The 15993-nt window shown below is 33.2% G+C and overlaps 1 pseudogene; it reads left to right on the top strand.

Annotated features, from left to right (window-relative positions):
* Window positions 1–14210: 14210 nt before the first annotated feature.
* On the top strand, window positions 14211–15606 carry LOC117909011 (annotated as a pseudogene).
* The last annotated feature ends 387 nt before the right edge of the window (window positions 15607–15993 follow it).

Genomic DNA, 15993 nt, shown 5'->3' with positions numbered 1-15993 from the left:
TTTAAATTTCTCTAATTTTGTCAAATAAAAGCCAAATTTACAATATCATCCCACTGTGTACATGAAAGATAAAAATATAAAATATAAAATATTAAAAAAGCCAGTTTTTGTTAAAGTACTTTAATTATTTTGTTTTAATTTAAAAATCAGCTTATAATTTTTATTTTCTTTCATAAATTGTTAGATTTCATTTGAATGATAAATGGCCAAAATATGCCAATAAAATTTGAAAACTATAATCATTTTGATAACTGAAAATAATTTAGAAAAAAATAATAATTTTTTAATATATTAAATATATTTTTTAAAATAAAAATAACTTCAAGAGTATAATGTTGTTACCGAAATAACTCTTTAATTTTTATTTTTATTTTTTTACTAAAGATGGAGGATATTTTTAATATTTTCACACTGCCTATTTCCTACATTGTATGTGAGGAAAGGCATGATGTCCCTATTTCTCCAACATGTGGATAAGTCAAGGGTAAAACACCCTAAAAAATTGTGGTAGCCCTTCAAGGCTTTTCCACAGAATATGAAGTCATTTTTTAAAATATTAAAAATATCTTAAAATTTTCTAATGTCAAGCAATGATAATCCTATACTCTCTTAGCCTCGAATTTATATTAATACATTTATTGTAACTTGAAGTTACGAATAAATGGATTTACACAACAGTGTATTATAGGGATGGTAATTGATAGGTTTTTTCGATTACTTGCCCCACCTTGCTTCATCTCTAATAAGAAGGGTTTAAAATAAAGATAAACGACTTTGAGACGATTTGAAAAGTTTTTAAAAATCTGAAGTGGGTTTGGGTCTCACTTTATCCCACTTTATACATAATTTTTAATAAAAAAAATTATTTTAATTATTTTTTATTCATTTTTCAACATTCTAACATAAATAAAATGACTTTTCATAAATAAAAAAAATAAATTAAAAATATTTATAACATTTATTGATTAATAAATCATATTTATTTTTAATAAAATTTAAATTTTAAAAATAAAAAATTGAAGATATAAAAAAAAAATTAAAAAGAGTAGGGTGGGGCGGGTATATGGGAATTTCCTATACTCACCTCGCCTGTTTAATTTTATTTTTTTTTTGGCGATGATAGGAATAAATAAATAAATGATCGAGATGGGTTGGGATAAAAGTGACTCATCCCAAACTTGCTTCATTGTCTTCCCTAGTGTATTACTTGAAATGATCAATAAATGAATTTAAATATTAGAATTTGAAGTACTTATAAACAATTTTTTTTGTTTACCTGAAAATAAAAAGTGTTATATTGTAAAAAGAATAATAAATAATAAAATTATATTTAACCTTTTTCATTAAAAAAAATATAGTTTTCTTGTTCAAAATCTTATGTAATAATAATGGTATTGTGAATAATTCAAGATTGAATGGTATAAAGGTTGTGTGTTTTTATTAATGTTCAACATTCCAATATTTACAAATGACAATGTTATTGATTAGTGAATCAATACCTAGAATTGTAGTTGCAATGGTGGACTGAAAGTTACGTAAAAGAATAGGTTGCAATAGCGGAGTGAAAGTTATACAAAAGAATAAGGAAACTAATCATAATAGATCTAGAATAAGCAAAAGTAATTGTTCCTACAATTATGGTTTATCATGCCCCATAAGATGGAGTGTCCATCATGAAGCCAAATCTTGGATTGATGTAGAAGGAAAGGTTTGGTTAGAGAATCAATAAGCTAATTCATGGTGTGAACATGGGATACCCAAAGTCGTGGGTTGGCAGCTTGATCATGAACGAAGTGAAAGTGAATTGCAATATGCTTCATGTGGGAATGAAAGACAAGATTGACCATATAGGTAGGTTGCCTTGATATTATCACAAAAATATTGTTGGAGTTGATATAGATGAGATTCTAATCTTTTGAAACAGGTTGTTGATCCAATTTATGCTCAATTATAATGGATATCAAATGATATTCAACCTTTGTGGATAACTTGGCAACTGTTTTTTTTTTCTTTGATGACCAATTGATAGGATTACTTCCTAGGAAAATTATATAGCCTGATGTTGAGGCCTTATCATCAATATTTCTAGCCCAACCAATATCAACAAATGCATGGATATTGAGAGGCTAACATTTTTTTAGGTAACAGGACTTGGTGCATAGTGCCCTTGAGATACCCAAGAATGCACTTCACAACAACCCAATGAGAAGTAGTTGGTTTGTGCATAACTTGGGACAATTTGTTGATCATAAAGAAAATATCTAGCCTTGTGAATAACAAGTATTATATGGAGCTAAGGACTTGTTGATGTTGTGTTAGATTAGTTAGAAGTTGTAATCAAACAACCGTAGATTTTCTTTAGATGCTAATGGGATGGTGACTTCTTTGGCTTCCATCACTTTGGTTGTGGACAATAAGTCTCATATATATTTTTGTTGGAAAAAGAATAAAACATTAGATGTGGTGATTGCCTCAATGCCTAAGAAGTATTTAAGCTTGCAAGATCTTTCAAGGAGAATCATCTTGTAAGAGTGTTGATGAATTGATTAATTGTTGAAGGATTACTATGGGTGACTATGATATCATTAACATATACAAGGAGGTAAATGACATGATTTTGGTATCTATATATGAAAAGAGAATTGTTGGACTTAGAATTTTGAAAGTTGATTAAAATGAAGGAGTGAAGTTCATGAAACCAAGCGCGAGGTGCTTGATGAAGTTTGTAGATGACTTATTGTAACTTGTAGACATGTTGAGGAAATTAAGTATGAATAGACCATATAGGTTGCTACATGAAAATGTCATCAAGTAAAGTACCTTGTAAGAAGGCATTATTAACGTCTAGTTGCCTCAATGACCAACCATATGAAATGGTAATGCTAAGAATCAATTGAATGATTGTAGGTTTGACAAAGAGATTACAAATTTCTTTGAAATCAATGCTTAGGCATTGATGAAAACCCTTTTACAACAAGGCAAGCTTTATAACACGTTATTAATCCGTCAAGATTTTGCTTAATTCTAAAAATCCACTTAGAACTAATGATATCTTATGTGGGTCTAGGAGAGAATAATGACTAGGTGGAATTCTACACAAACGCATTATATTCCTTATTCATGGCTAGATGCTAGTGTGGGAATTTCTAAGCTTGTGTAACAATGGTAGGTTTTATAAGTTTTGATAGGGAGTTGACAATAGTGTTAAGGTCAAAGATTTTTTTGGGCTTGAATGAGTTACCGTTTGAGGACTTGAATGAATGGAATGGTTAGGTGAGGAATTAGCAATTGTAGAATCAATATTCAAGGATTGAGAGACACATACATGAGATGAGTCATACACCAAGGAACTGTGAGTCGTTGGAGGAAAACGTGATAATAAATTAGAGGTGGACTCATTGGACATTGTTTGACTAGAAGGAGAGGGAAGTGCATCACATAAGGTATGTGACAAAATATTATTTTGTAAGGCTATTGTAAAGAAGGGACTTGTTGTACTAGGTGAAGTTGATTGCGTTGGTGGGGTGTGAGCTATGGAAGAAGATAGCGAAGGAATGTAAGATAAAAAGAAAGGTAGACTTATGGTTGGTGGAGGTAAATTGTGGGTTATGAAAAGGGAAATATTCTCAGATTTTTAAGAGAGAAGTGGGAATGTAGTAAAGGAAAACCATGCATTAGGAGACTTGGGGTTGACTCATATAGCATTGAGACTAGGTTTTTCAAAGAAAAATACATTTTCAATAAGTTGAACATATTAGGACAAAGTTTTTTGGTAGTAAAATCTAAATACCGACATGCATTGTGTTCCTTGGGTACAAGGTTAGAACTTAGGCTCAAGTTTGTGTGTTGTATGACCCTAGCCATTGATAACACAAACATCCAAACACTTTTAGTTTTTAGAGATTAGGTTTCTTAAAAAAAAAAAAAAAATCAAATGGACTTTAGAAATTTAGTACTGAGGTAAGCATGTGATTGACTAAGTGAGTGGTTGTTTAAAAGGCAACAATCCAATAGCAAAGTAACAATGATGCTTGACGAAGAAGGGTGGGGCCGATTTCAACGTGGTGATAATGTTTTTGTTCATCTAAGTCAACTAGTTATGGTCTATATGGTGGTAATTTTAAGTATTGGATACCATGAAAGAAAGGAAATTACACTAGACCTTGATACTCAATGCCACAATCAAAATATATGGTTTTGATTAATGAGTGAAAAAAAATTTCCACTAATTTCTTATATTGTTTAAAAATGAATGGAATGTCGGATTTTTACTTGAATTGATAGAACTAGGCGTACTTAGTAAAATAATCCAAAAGGATCACATAGTAGCAATATTTTTCAAATGAGTATCAAGGCAAGTCCCTAACATCCCTATAGATTATATCAAGAGGTTTAGTACATGAAACTAAATATAAACCAAATGAAAGTTTGTGGTTTTTATGAGAGACATAACTTACAATTACAATGAGAGGCACCAAAATTAAGTTTAGAGACTAGAAGACAATAAGTTGAAATGATTTTTTTGCAAGGTGGTGACATTAGGAAGACCAAACTATTTGTGTCATAACTATAAGGAGGTAGAAGGATTAGTGTAAAGAGCCTTTATTGTGAAGATGGAAGATGACAACAAGGATGATCACTCATAAAGACTGTCTTTACTCCAACCATGGACCAAGGATGCCCTCATGCTTAGTTTCTTCACAAGAAACATATGAGTAAAGAATTCAATGGATGTATTATTTTGTCTGCAGAATTGTGAGACAAAGAGTAGATTTTTATTTTTTTACATGGGGAGCCTATAAAACATCATTAAGTTTGAAAGTGTAATTTGAAGAATTAAGCATACTAGAACCAATGTGAGTATAGGAACATTTTTACCATCTCCAACCATAATATCTTCATTTCCACCATATTTTGAATGCATGGAGAGATTTTGGAGGTATGAGGTTTGATGTTATGAGATGCATCCAAGTCAACTATCCAATTGTTATTATCGGAGTTGGTGTTGTTGCTCATGTAATTTGCATGAGGGCAATTAGGACTGTATTTTAGTCTAGGATGTGATCTACATGTTGTAATACCTAGTAGTAATTCAATAACAGTAATAATAAAAATATTAATTATCTTAGTACTTAACCTTATATACAATTATTAGATTAACTAAAAGTTTTTAATGAAATTATTAGATTGAATAAAAGTGATTTATGAAATGATAAAAAAATACACAAAGTAATATACAAAATGGCTAAATAGATAATAATAAAAAAGAAAGTCATGCGACCCATGCAAAAACGTGAGCCATGAAGCCATGCAACCATGCATTCATGCAAAAAATGATCTAAATGGGCCTAGGGTGCCTAAATGGGCCTAAGGTGCCTAAGTGGGCCAAGGGTACCTAAATGGGCCTAAGGTGGTGCCAAGAGTATCTAAGTGAGTCTAAGTTTAAATTAAGGCTGTCAAGGGTCACAACAGGATTAGATAGATCCCTCAACCAAAGTCCCTAAGGTGGCTTAGAAAATATAGATTACACGAGTAGTAATGCGCTACCAGGGAATTGCTGTAAAATACAGAACAAATACCTAATAGGACATATGCTAGGAGAACAAAATGGAGGGTCTACAATTGGAATTTGTTTTATATATATATATATATATATATGCAAATAGAATTGAAGATAAGAAGATAAGACTCATAGTAGAGATGATTGAGTCATTGGCATGTTTGAAGGATTGGGAAGATGGATGTATGAAGCTTCAAACTTGGGAAGATGACTTGAAAGTATTGCTAGACAATTTGGATATCAATAAAGATAAAGATGTTCAAAAGACTGATGAAAATGAAGAATCAAGAATGCAGATTGAATACGAAGACAAAAGCAAATAAAATTGAAGAATTACATGTTCAGATATAAGAATACTCTTTAAGGAGGTTATTAATTCAATAAATGAATAATTCATTAATTTATTTATAAATGAATATTTATTTATTTACAAAAAGTATTATGTTTCTATTATAGTGTACTCATATATGTATAACTTATAAATCCAAAAACAATTGATTAAAAAAAATAATATATAAGCTTAAGAGATTTTTAAAAAGAAGATATATCTAGTAATTATAGAAAATAGAAAGACTCCTAAAAAAGAAGAGATGTGATGTCAAAGCTTAATAGCCTAAAAGATATAATGTTTCAAGTATGCTATGGCTTTGAGAAAGAATTGAATTGATAAAATTAGAAATTATAAGAAGTTATTCAATATTTTGTTTACTATTTTTTTTATATATCTCATCAATTATTAATTTATATTTTCTTAAGCCCTTAAGAATTCTTAAAAAATTATTATCTTATGCATTTAGCAAGATTATTAATTTAGTACACTAGCTTAAGTTGGGACTATAAGATTTTATTATTAAATGAAGTTATAATTTATAGACCATTTGTTTATTGAGGTTTTACTATTGTTCATTTCTTTTAAATCTATTAAATGTGACTCATTTTTAAAGGTTGAGTAATGCATATGATTGATAGTTTGATGAGTGTTGACCTGATTAGGGTGTACTCAAACTAAAATGGTACAATTCTTACTTTTTTTTTTCATGTAATTTGTTGAAATATTCAATATAAGAATTTGTATTTTCTATATTCTATTTTTTTATATTCCAAAATTTTAAATTTATTGTTATTATGATCAACAAAAATTCAAATATGATTTTTTTTTCTATTTTTTAAAAATAATTTTTATAAATTTTACAACTACAAACTTGATAAATATAAAAAAAATAAAAAATAAAAATAAAAAGTATAATTATTTAAGATGTTTGAAGTAATAAAAAAAGAAATGTCACTTAATAATAAAAAAATATAAGAGAATAGAATAACTTAGAAAAATAAATTAAATATTAACAAAATAGGGTGGCCCACCTAATTAGCCCATTGAAAATAGCTTATCAACACAACACACGACAAGGCCCATGGCATGACATGACACAACATAATTGATTCGCGAGCTCATGGGTCATGTTAGGCTACCGATTTGGCTTGCATGGGTCAACACAACATGATTTTCAACTAAGTCGTGTCGGCCTAACACATTGACTAATAAAAACCCACTAAAAATTAGGTCATGCCAATTTGACACAACTTGTTTGACATCTCTACAAGATACTAACTTTTGAAAAGACATTATAATATTCAATTTCATTATTTTATACTATAATCTTATTACTTTATAGTCTTATTATTTTACATTTTAGGTCTTATTTGAGATAACTTTTACTTTTAACTTTAATTGGAAGTCAAAGCTAAAAAGTTATAATTTTTAAAATGTAATATTGATGCTATAGAAGTTTAATAAATGTAATTTCTTACAAAAAAAATCTATATTTTCATGGCTTCTACTTGATTGTTTTTAAATATATATATAATTGTTTGAACAAAATTAATCAAATAGATATAAAACCTCTTATTAAGTTTAAAAAATAGTTTTGGGTTTCTCAATCCAAATAGGGTCTTGATCTCGCTACTTTTTTTTTTAATCTCATTTCTTTATACCTTGATCCAATTTATTTGTACCATATCTCATATATTTACATCATCATACTTGGTATTTGATTCTTTATTAGAATAAAAATAGCATTGGAAAATATATTCTTATGATGTTTAGAGAAAGTCCAAAATATCCATGTGTATAACTTTTTTAAAAAAATAAAATAAAATAAATCCATAGCTTGTACTTATGTATTTGGAAGCATTCAATTGTTTTTTTTCCTCATTACTTACACACACACACACACACAGATGTATATATATATATATTATTATTTTTTTTTTTAGATTATTTTGAAAAAAAATTATCTTCTATGTTTTTTGCTAGATTTTTAACTTTTTTTAAACTCATTTAATATTTTTAATATAATGGTTTTTTTTTTTTTTGTAAATGTAGAGATCTTAAAATGATGATAATAGATAAAAGAAATTAAAATTATAGAACTTAAAAAATATATATAAATGAGTTGATCACAAAAAATAAAGAAATTAAAAATAAATATTTTCTCAAAATAAATTAAAATGTAAACAAATAGCTAAGTAAAGAAACTTTGGCGCACCCCTAGATAAAAAATTCTGCATTGAATTTGGAAATTATATCTTTTACCAAAAATAAAGTTTTTCCTATGGTTGGTTATTAGAGAGGCCTTCCTTGTGAGTTTTTGATTGCTAAAAGGCTAGAAATTACAAACACGTGTCATATTTGCAAAAAAAAGAAATATTAAGAATGTTAAGCATATTTTTAAATATTGTCCTTTTGTTTTAGGATCACATTAAGTATAAGTGTCCTACACCTCTCTTTTATGAAGATGACTTCTTATCTTAGCTTGAAACAATGTATAAAAATTATAAAATGAACTACAAAATTTACAAGCATCCTATGGAAAAAATTTCCATTATCTTGTGGAAAGTATGGATTCATACAAATTAAATATTGTTTAAGAAGATTCAACCCAACCCCTTTCTTGTCATTGAGAAAACTACCTTAAACTTCCAAAATCTTCATGATTATATGATTGACTCCTATCTTCAAACCAAAGGATGTAATGTCCCTTAAACGGTTCAAAAATGGATTAGTTGGATTCCTCCAATTAATGGAAGATTCAAATTAAATTTTGATGGTTCAATGATAGAGAATAAAAATGCTTCAAGATGGGTAATTAAAGACTCTAATGGTACTATAAAAATGGTTGCAAGTAGACACATAGGTAATGTTTCAATAGTTATTGTAGAATGTATGGCTCTAAGAGATGACATGTTAGCTACCAAGAACAATAAGTTCTTAAACCTAGAGATATTGAGGGTGATTTGAGAATAGTTATAGGTTGTTATAATAAAAAGAGTAATATTCCTAATTCTATTATGTTATTAATGAAGGATATTTGAAAGTTATCTCACGATCTAAATATTTATGTTTGTCGTCATATTTATAGGAAAGCAAATAGAACAATAGATTGCTTAGTTAAGAAAGGTATTTATAATTTAGAATCAATCATTTGGTAGTCAAATTTCCCTAAAAATATTAGAAAGTTTAGTTTCGAAGATTATTGTGACTTATCTTTCAATTGTATTTGTAGGTATTCTACTTCGTAGTCTCCTTTCATAAATAAAAAAAAAAAAAATAATTACCATATTTAATTTCATAATATTCATATAGGTGTTTAATTGTTCATATAAAATACCCTTTAGTTGGGATGGTTGGTTTGTAAAAATAGCTATAAAATTAAAAATGTTTTTTGCACCTTCAACTTTAACCTTTGGATCCATACAAGTAGCTAAACCAAAAAAAAAAAAAAAGTAAAAATAGTGTGCCAATATTTTTTTTTCCATTTCTAGACCTACTTCGCTAACGGTGGCACCGTATTCCCTATATTGTTGAAACATAACACTACAAGGTGGAGGGGTATATACACTAGAACAAATGGTAGTAGTATCATTAAAATAATAAAAAAAAAAACCTTCAAGAAGTTACAAAAAATAAAGTTTTCTCCCAATCATCCTAAAGTTATTTTAATGTAACCTAACTTACATTGACTTAGTTTGACAATATGGTATCATACTCTACACAAAATGCTAATATTTAGTAAGTAGAATTCTAATGATGGTTGACATCATGACAAAATTTTCCTTTCTTCAAACCAACCGTTTTACATAAAGTATGAAATTCTTGTAATTTGGATGAATGAGAAATAAAATATACAACAAACTAGATAGCCTCTAATGATTGAGATATTAATTTTAAACCATCTACTATTAAATTAAATATATGACCACATCTCACATTAAACATCTCACTTAGTGGATCTCCTTTAATTGTTTTTATAAATAAATCTATGACACTTATGTTGTTTGAAGCATTATAAAAGATAATACTAAAAATTTTGTTTTGCATGTCAAACAATTTAAAAATGCTTGTAAGAGAATCATATGTAGAATCCTCGTTGTGAGGGAAGTCTATAAAACCCAAAACTACGATTTTCTTATTTAATTTCCAATTTGAATATGTATATGAAAGCTTTAGTATTTTGACTAGTCCATATATTTAAAGTCACAAAAATAACACCACTATGATTATTAAATTCATAGGTTATTAATTGTTTATAATTCTATAACTTTTAATTGCATCACTACGTCAAGTATTCCTATGAACTCTTTGAAGGACTAGTAGGACATACTCTTAAATAAAAAATAAATGTGTAGGATCTTTTCCACTTGCCACATATCTTGCTAGCCTTTCTCTCATTTTTTTTCTTCATTGAATATAAAGGTGGGATTGCCTAATCCTACTTTAGTTCCCTAATTCAACTTGACTTATCTAGTAGGGTTTAATGTTTTGATACATCACTCTACATGTCTTCTTAGGTAACTCGTGACATCAGTAGCTTTGCAACTATGTATATAATATTTACATTATGTTGGATTTTCTACCTCTTTTCTTGTGAGGTTCTTCTCATCCTCAAAAAGCTCAAATTCATTAAATTCATCAAAATCACATTCAAGGTTCTCAACATTGATATAACAGGAATTCACTTTTAATTTGAGAGAAGAAAAAATTAAAGAAAGATAAAAGGAAGAGAACAATTAAATGAAAATATATAATTAAAAAAATAAAAGAAATAACTATATAGAAAAATGTCAACCTTGTGATAATGAACACTTATAATTAACACAAAAGAACTTATAAATAATGAATAATTGTGAAAAGCTAATAACTTAAACATTGAAGTGAAAAACTTATTAGAATCAAGAGAAGTATAAAAGACATATTAAAGAGAATTGTAAACATTGTAAAGAGTGAATAGATAATTATGTGAGAAAGAATTAAAATGAGAAGGTATTTATAGAAAAATATTGTTAAGTCATTTACTTATTTACACTTAAACTAGTTGTTATATAATTGTTAGAAATGATATTTTAGACATTTGATGTGAAAAATAATAATAGTGAGTAATTTAATTATTTATTCTTTAAATTGTCTATTATATAATTGTTGGAAGGGTTAACTTAGATATTTAACATGAAAAGTAAAAAATAGTTATCAACTTATTTACCCTTCAAAGTAGCCATTATAAAGTTGTTAGAGTGGATGTTTATGACATTTGACATGTAAAAAGGAAAAAAAAAAACAAAAAGTAATATTTGAATTGGTCAAATGAGTGGGCATGGTGAATAGGCAAGGTGGACTAACACAAGTGGGTTGGCAAAAAAAGGCACAAAGGACTAGCACGATAAGCCAACCTAGTAGGCTATTGTTAGCCCCTTAGCCACTTGACTCAAATTGGGAGAAAAGGGTCTCATGGGTAGGCCTTGCACCCATGAGAGCCTAGGCAGAAAGCAAGGAAAGCCTGGAGGTTTGGTGGTTCAAACTCCAAGGGCTAAGTGAGGAGGCCATGTGTGAGCCAAACATGAACCGCGGGCGAGCCAGACATGCACCACGCGCACACCGTGAGTGAGCCAGATGCGCACCGCGGGTGAGCCAGATGCGCACCGCGGGCGAGCCAAACGCACACCGTATGTGCACTGGATAGGCACCACGTGCGCACACCAGGCTTAAATGGTGCAAATGAAGGCTGAGGGCTATTTTTGGAATTTAATTTTTATTTATTTAACATTCCATTATGTCTCCTCAGGCATATTGATGTCTCCTCTAGAAACAATGCAAACGGCTTGTATTGCTCTTTAAGGGAATGGGGGTAAGTGACTCAAAGGGGGGAGCACCAAGGGAAAGCTTTGACCGCACCAAAGGGACACCATGCCACGGCCTTGGGCGTGCCTAGGACACACGGATGGGACTCGAGCACGCACACATGGGCTCCACGACATGTGTGGTGTGCACCCCATGGTCGCTACGGCATGGGGCCTAGTGCGGCCTACCTTCTCTCCGCGTAGGCACAAGGACGCCTAACCTTGTGCGGTGAGCCAGCTGAGGAAGCCATGGGCACAATGCCATGACTTGATGGGGCACTAGACAACAGTTGACTCGCACCCATGATGCCTACGCACAACACAAGGGCGCAATGCCATGTGCACCAAGAGGGATCAGCCATGCACGCAATGTCATGGCTCGTTGCTATGGAGCTGGACCTGACAGTGGAAGCAAGCAACACGCCCAGGCCATGGGCACCTAGACATGGCATGGGCTCACACATCAATGTGGGAAAGGCACACTGATGCACCAGACACTTGGTCAGTTGGTTGGTGCACGTTGCCTGGTTCAGAAGGCCTTGATCAAAGACACGCTGGTAGGCACTCGGTCACAAGAGGCACCTTGCAGGGAAGGAGACAGCTTGTTAGGGGGACTTTCCAATAGCTTGGTAAGAAAGGCTTGAGGAGATGACAATGCAGCTAGCTAGTGGCAGCTAACTGGGACATCAAGTGATCAAGTCAAGCAGTCAATTGACTTGCAGATGGCTGAGGTGCTGATGGTTGGTGTAAGTGGATGGTTTACGAGCAGGCCACTATCTGGGTGGTGGGTGGTTATGCAAGGCAGTTATGGGCGGTTCTGGCCAGTTGCATAACCACCAAATTGGCTCTAAGTTTGGAATTTGGAAATTCAAAATGTAACTGTAGGCTAAGTCTTTTAAAAGGACTCTTGAAGCCTTGAGAGAGAGAGATAAGAGATTGGGATAGGGTTCTTCTCTTAACACTTAAGGTGTGAAGCATTGTACTCTGACTCAGAAGAAACAATTTTGTCTTGTAGAGTGAAATTATGCAAGTTGAAAAAGGGTTCCTGTAATCTCGTTTGTGTCCCTGTTACACTATTCTTACTTTGCTTTTACTCTGTTTTTCTAAGAGCTGGGAATAAAGGTTGGCTAAGGAAGGGTCCTTAGCATCGTACACTCATGAAAAATTTAGAGTGATCTTTAGGGGTGTGACAATTGGTATCAGAGCTTGCACTAGAGATGGTTGGTGGTAGTGCAATGGACGCCCTGCGGGAAAGAATGGTTCGGATGGAAGAAGCATTAGGAAAATAGCCACGTGAGGATGACATTGTGGCTTCGTGGGCAGAACAAACCTTGGGAGAAATCCAAGTGCAAAGGAGTTTGTTGGAGACCCATGACAATTTCTTCGATGAGAAGTTTGCTGGGTTGAAAACAGAGATTTTGTCCCTAATGGATGACTTCAAGGGCGCCCTACAGTCTTATGGAGAGGACAGTGCAGTCCTTAAGAAGACTTTGTTGTAGGGATCCTCGTCAGGCCTTGAAACCCCTTCCAAAGTTCGGGTCCCAGAGCCTAAGGACTTCAACAGTAACAGGAACGCGAAGGAGTTGGAGAACTTCTTGTGGGACATGGAGCAGTTTTTCAAGGCTGCTCATATTCCTGATGGCGAGAAGGTGTCCATCACCACTATGTATCTGACTGGTGATGTCAAACTGTGGTGGCGAACCAGAATGAAAGATGATGCAGAGTCTGAAAAGCCCCAAATCACCACTTGGGAGACTTTGAAGAAGGAATTGAAGGATCAGTTTCTCCCCACTAACACTACGTGGGTGGCCAGTGAAGCATTGAAAAGGCTCAGACACACCGGATCTGTTAGGGACTACGTTAAGGAATTCAGTTCCTTGATGTTGGACATAAAAAACATGTCAGAGGAGGACAAACTCTTTAATTTCATGTCTAGATTGCACGGGTGGGCTCAGACAGAACTTAGGAGGCAAGAGGTTCGTGATCTTCCTGCTACCATGGCTGCAACAGACTGCTTGGTGGACTACAAGATGGGTGGCACCATCTCCACCATGCAGAGACCCAAGCTAGAAGGAGGCAAGAAGGCTAAGGCTGAGGGCAAAACTTCTAAGAAGTCTGGGTGGAAGAAATAGAACAAGAAGTTTGGGTGCAGAGGGAAAACCAGTGGAGAAGACCACAAAGTTTGTGCAGCAAACCACCCAGATGGCAGGGTGCTTCATCTGCAATGGTCCTCATCGAGCCAAAGACTACCATAAAAGGGAGAAACTCTCAGCCCTTGTGACTACAGACGATAAGGGAGAATCTGACTTAGAGACCCCTCCTAGAGTCAACCCATTGCAACTCCTGAACGTGATTAATGGTGAGACCCCAGTCCAGAAGTCCCTAATGCATGTCCATGCAGTTGTAAATGGTGTGCAGGTGAAGGCCTTGGTGGACAGTGGTGCCACTCTGTAGACCCCTAATTTTGTCCTCCTAACACATGTCTTATTACATACTTGTTCGATACTTTACAGTTAGCTCCTTGGTGGCCCATATCTACTCACGCTACTTACCTTTCTTGAGCCACCTTGGAGACTCTGGTTAAGGGATCACCTAACCCCTTTATTGTGACCCTTGGCAGTTTTGATTTAGACTTAAGTTTCCATTCCTTTTTAGGATAGTTCTTAGGCATGTTTAGGCCACTTAGACAATGTCCCGATCACTTTAGGACACTTAGTTCGTTAGGCACCCACTTAGGCCCGTTTAAATACTTCATAGGGCTTAACTTTTATATATATATAACTTTTATTATTATTATTATTATTATTATTATTATTATTATTATTGCATGCATTCGATAATTATATTTATTTTGTTTATTCGTTTTCATTTTTACTCTTTATTTGTTTATTATTATCATTGTCATTATTATTATTATTACTATTTTTATATTTTATCTTTATTTTTTTTATTTACTTACTTAATAAAAAATTGTTTGAATTGTTTGGATTTAAAAAAATGCATACGACCCCTTTGTTGAAGATTTAATTATATAATCTAGTCTCTCCTAGTTCTCTTGCTTTTCTTTTAAAATCATGTTTTATTCTATTATTTCCATTGGTTTCTTTTCTTTTCTTTTCTTTTAATTTTTTTTCTTTTTAATTTATTTTTGTCTTGCATGAGGAGACGAATTGCATGTTTGGGAATGGGAGGCGCGGCACATTCCTCTCATCTCTCGTTCGGAGAATCCAACCTAGTCAGGCGTTCTTTTAAATTGAAGCGGTATCCAAGATGAATCACTTTAAACTTCAGTAGATCGCCTTTGCTGTTGGTGAAAAGATGAAGGGCTCTGCTTCCATCGCTGATAGGAAGGAGCTTGTTGTGTGCCCGAGACCTCGACGTGTCAGCTTGTAGAGTAACAGTCAGGGGAGGCCGTTTAGATGGCACACAAGTCACGCCGAGGTATGTGACGTGAAGGCTGGGTCAAAACTTCTGGACATCATTCTCATGAAGGAGGGCTATGGTGCAGAACCGTTGACACCCCAGGTAGCCTCATCACCTCCTGCATTTTTTTGTGGGTCACCTCCGAGCAGAGCTGCAAACCCATTAACCCAAGACATCCGATTTGGAGATGAGAGGCTCACTCATTTGTCTATGTTGCCAATCCCACCAAGCCCATCTCCATCCGGTTTAGCGTCTCCATCATCATCAGCACGCAAGGGAGGATGTGTGAGGATGAAAGTTGGCTTCAAACCTGCAGCAGTTAGAGTGGAAGGGTTTGACTGCCTGAACAAGGATCGCCAAAATTCCAGCATCCCTGCTGTGGCTTAGAACCCAAACTGAAAATGTATATAGAAGGAAGCTAAATGCCTCCAAAGTCCACAAACAACATACGACAACAACAAGAGGGAATTTTGAACTTTTTTCAAGGAGTATTAAGGGAAGGGAGTTCTCCTAGCAATGTATATATAACATGATCATATCACTGTTCTCGTGCACCACTGATCTATGTATCCTGTAAGTAAGTAGTTTAATTGAAGAAATGAGAGTGTGGAGAGCTTGGTTCATTTGTAATATAAGTAGTAAGAGGAAAGCCACCATTGCCCTCAGTTCACCCTCGCCATCTCCGTATTTTGGATCACCGTCGACTCCACTGAACATGTAGAGGCTGCAGACGAGTTTCACACCGGGAACATGAAGAAATGGCATAGGCGGCTGTGTCTAATTGGAAGAGAGAAGATGATATGACCATGGGACCCACCAGACAACTCATTGGGTTAACA

The sequence above is a fragment of the Vitis riparia genome, chromosome 19, assembly GCF_004353265.1.
Source record: "Vitis riparia cultivar Riparia Gloire de Montpellier isolate 1030 chromosome 19, EGFV_Vit.rip_1.0, whole genome shotgun sequence".
NCBI lineage: Eukaryota > Viridiplantae > Streptophyta > Magnoliopsida > Vitales > Vitaceae > Vitis > Vitis riparia.
The sequence above is the reverse complement of the archived record's forward strand: the minus strand, read 5'-3'. Positions and strand labels throughout refer to the sequence as shown.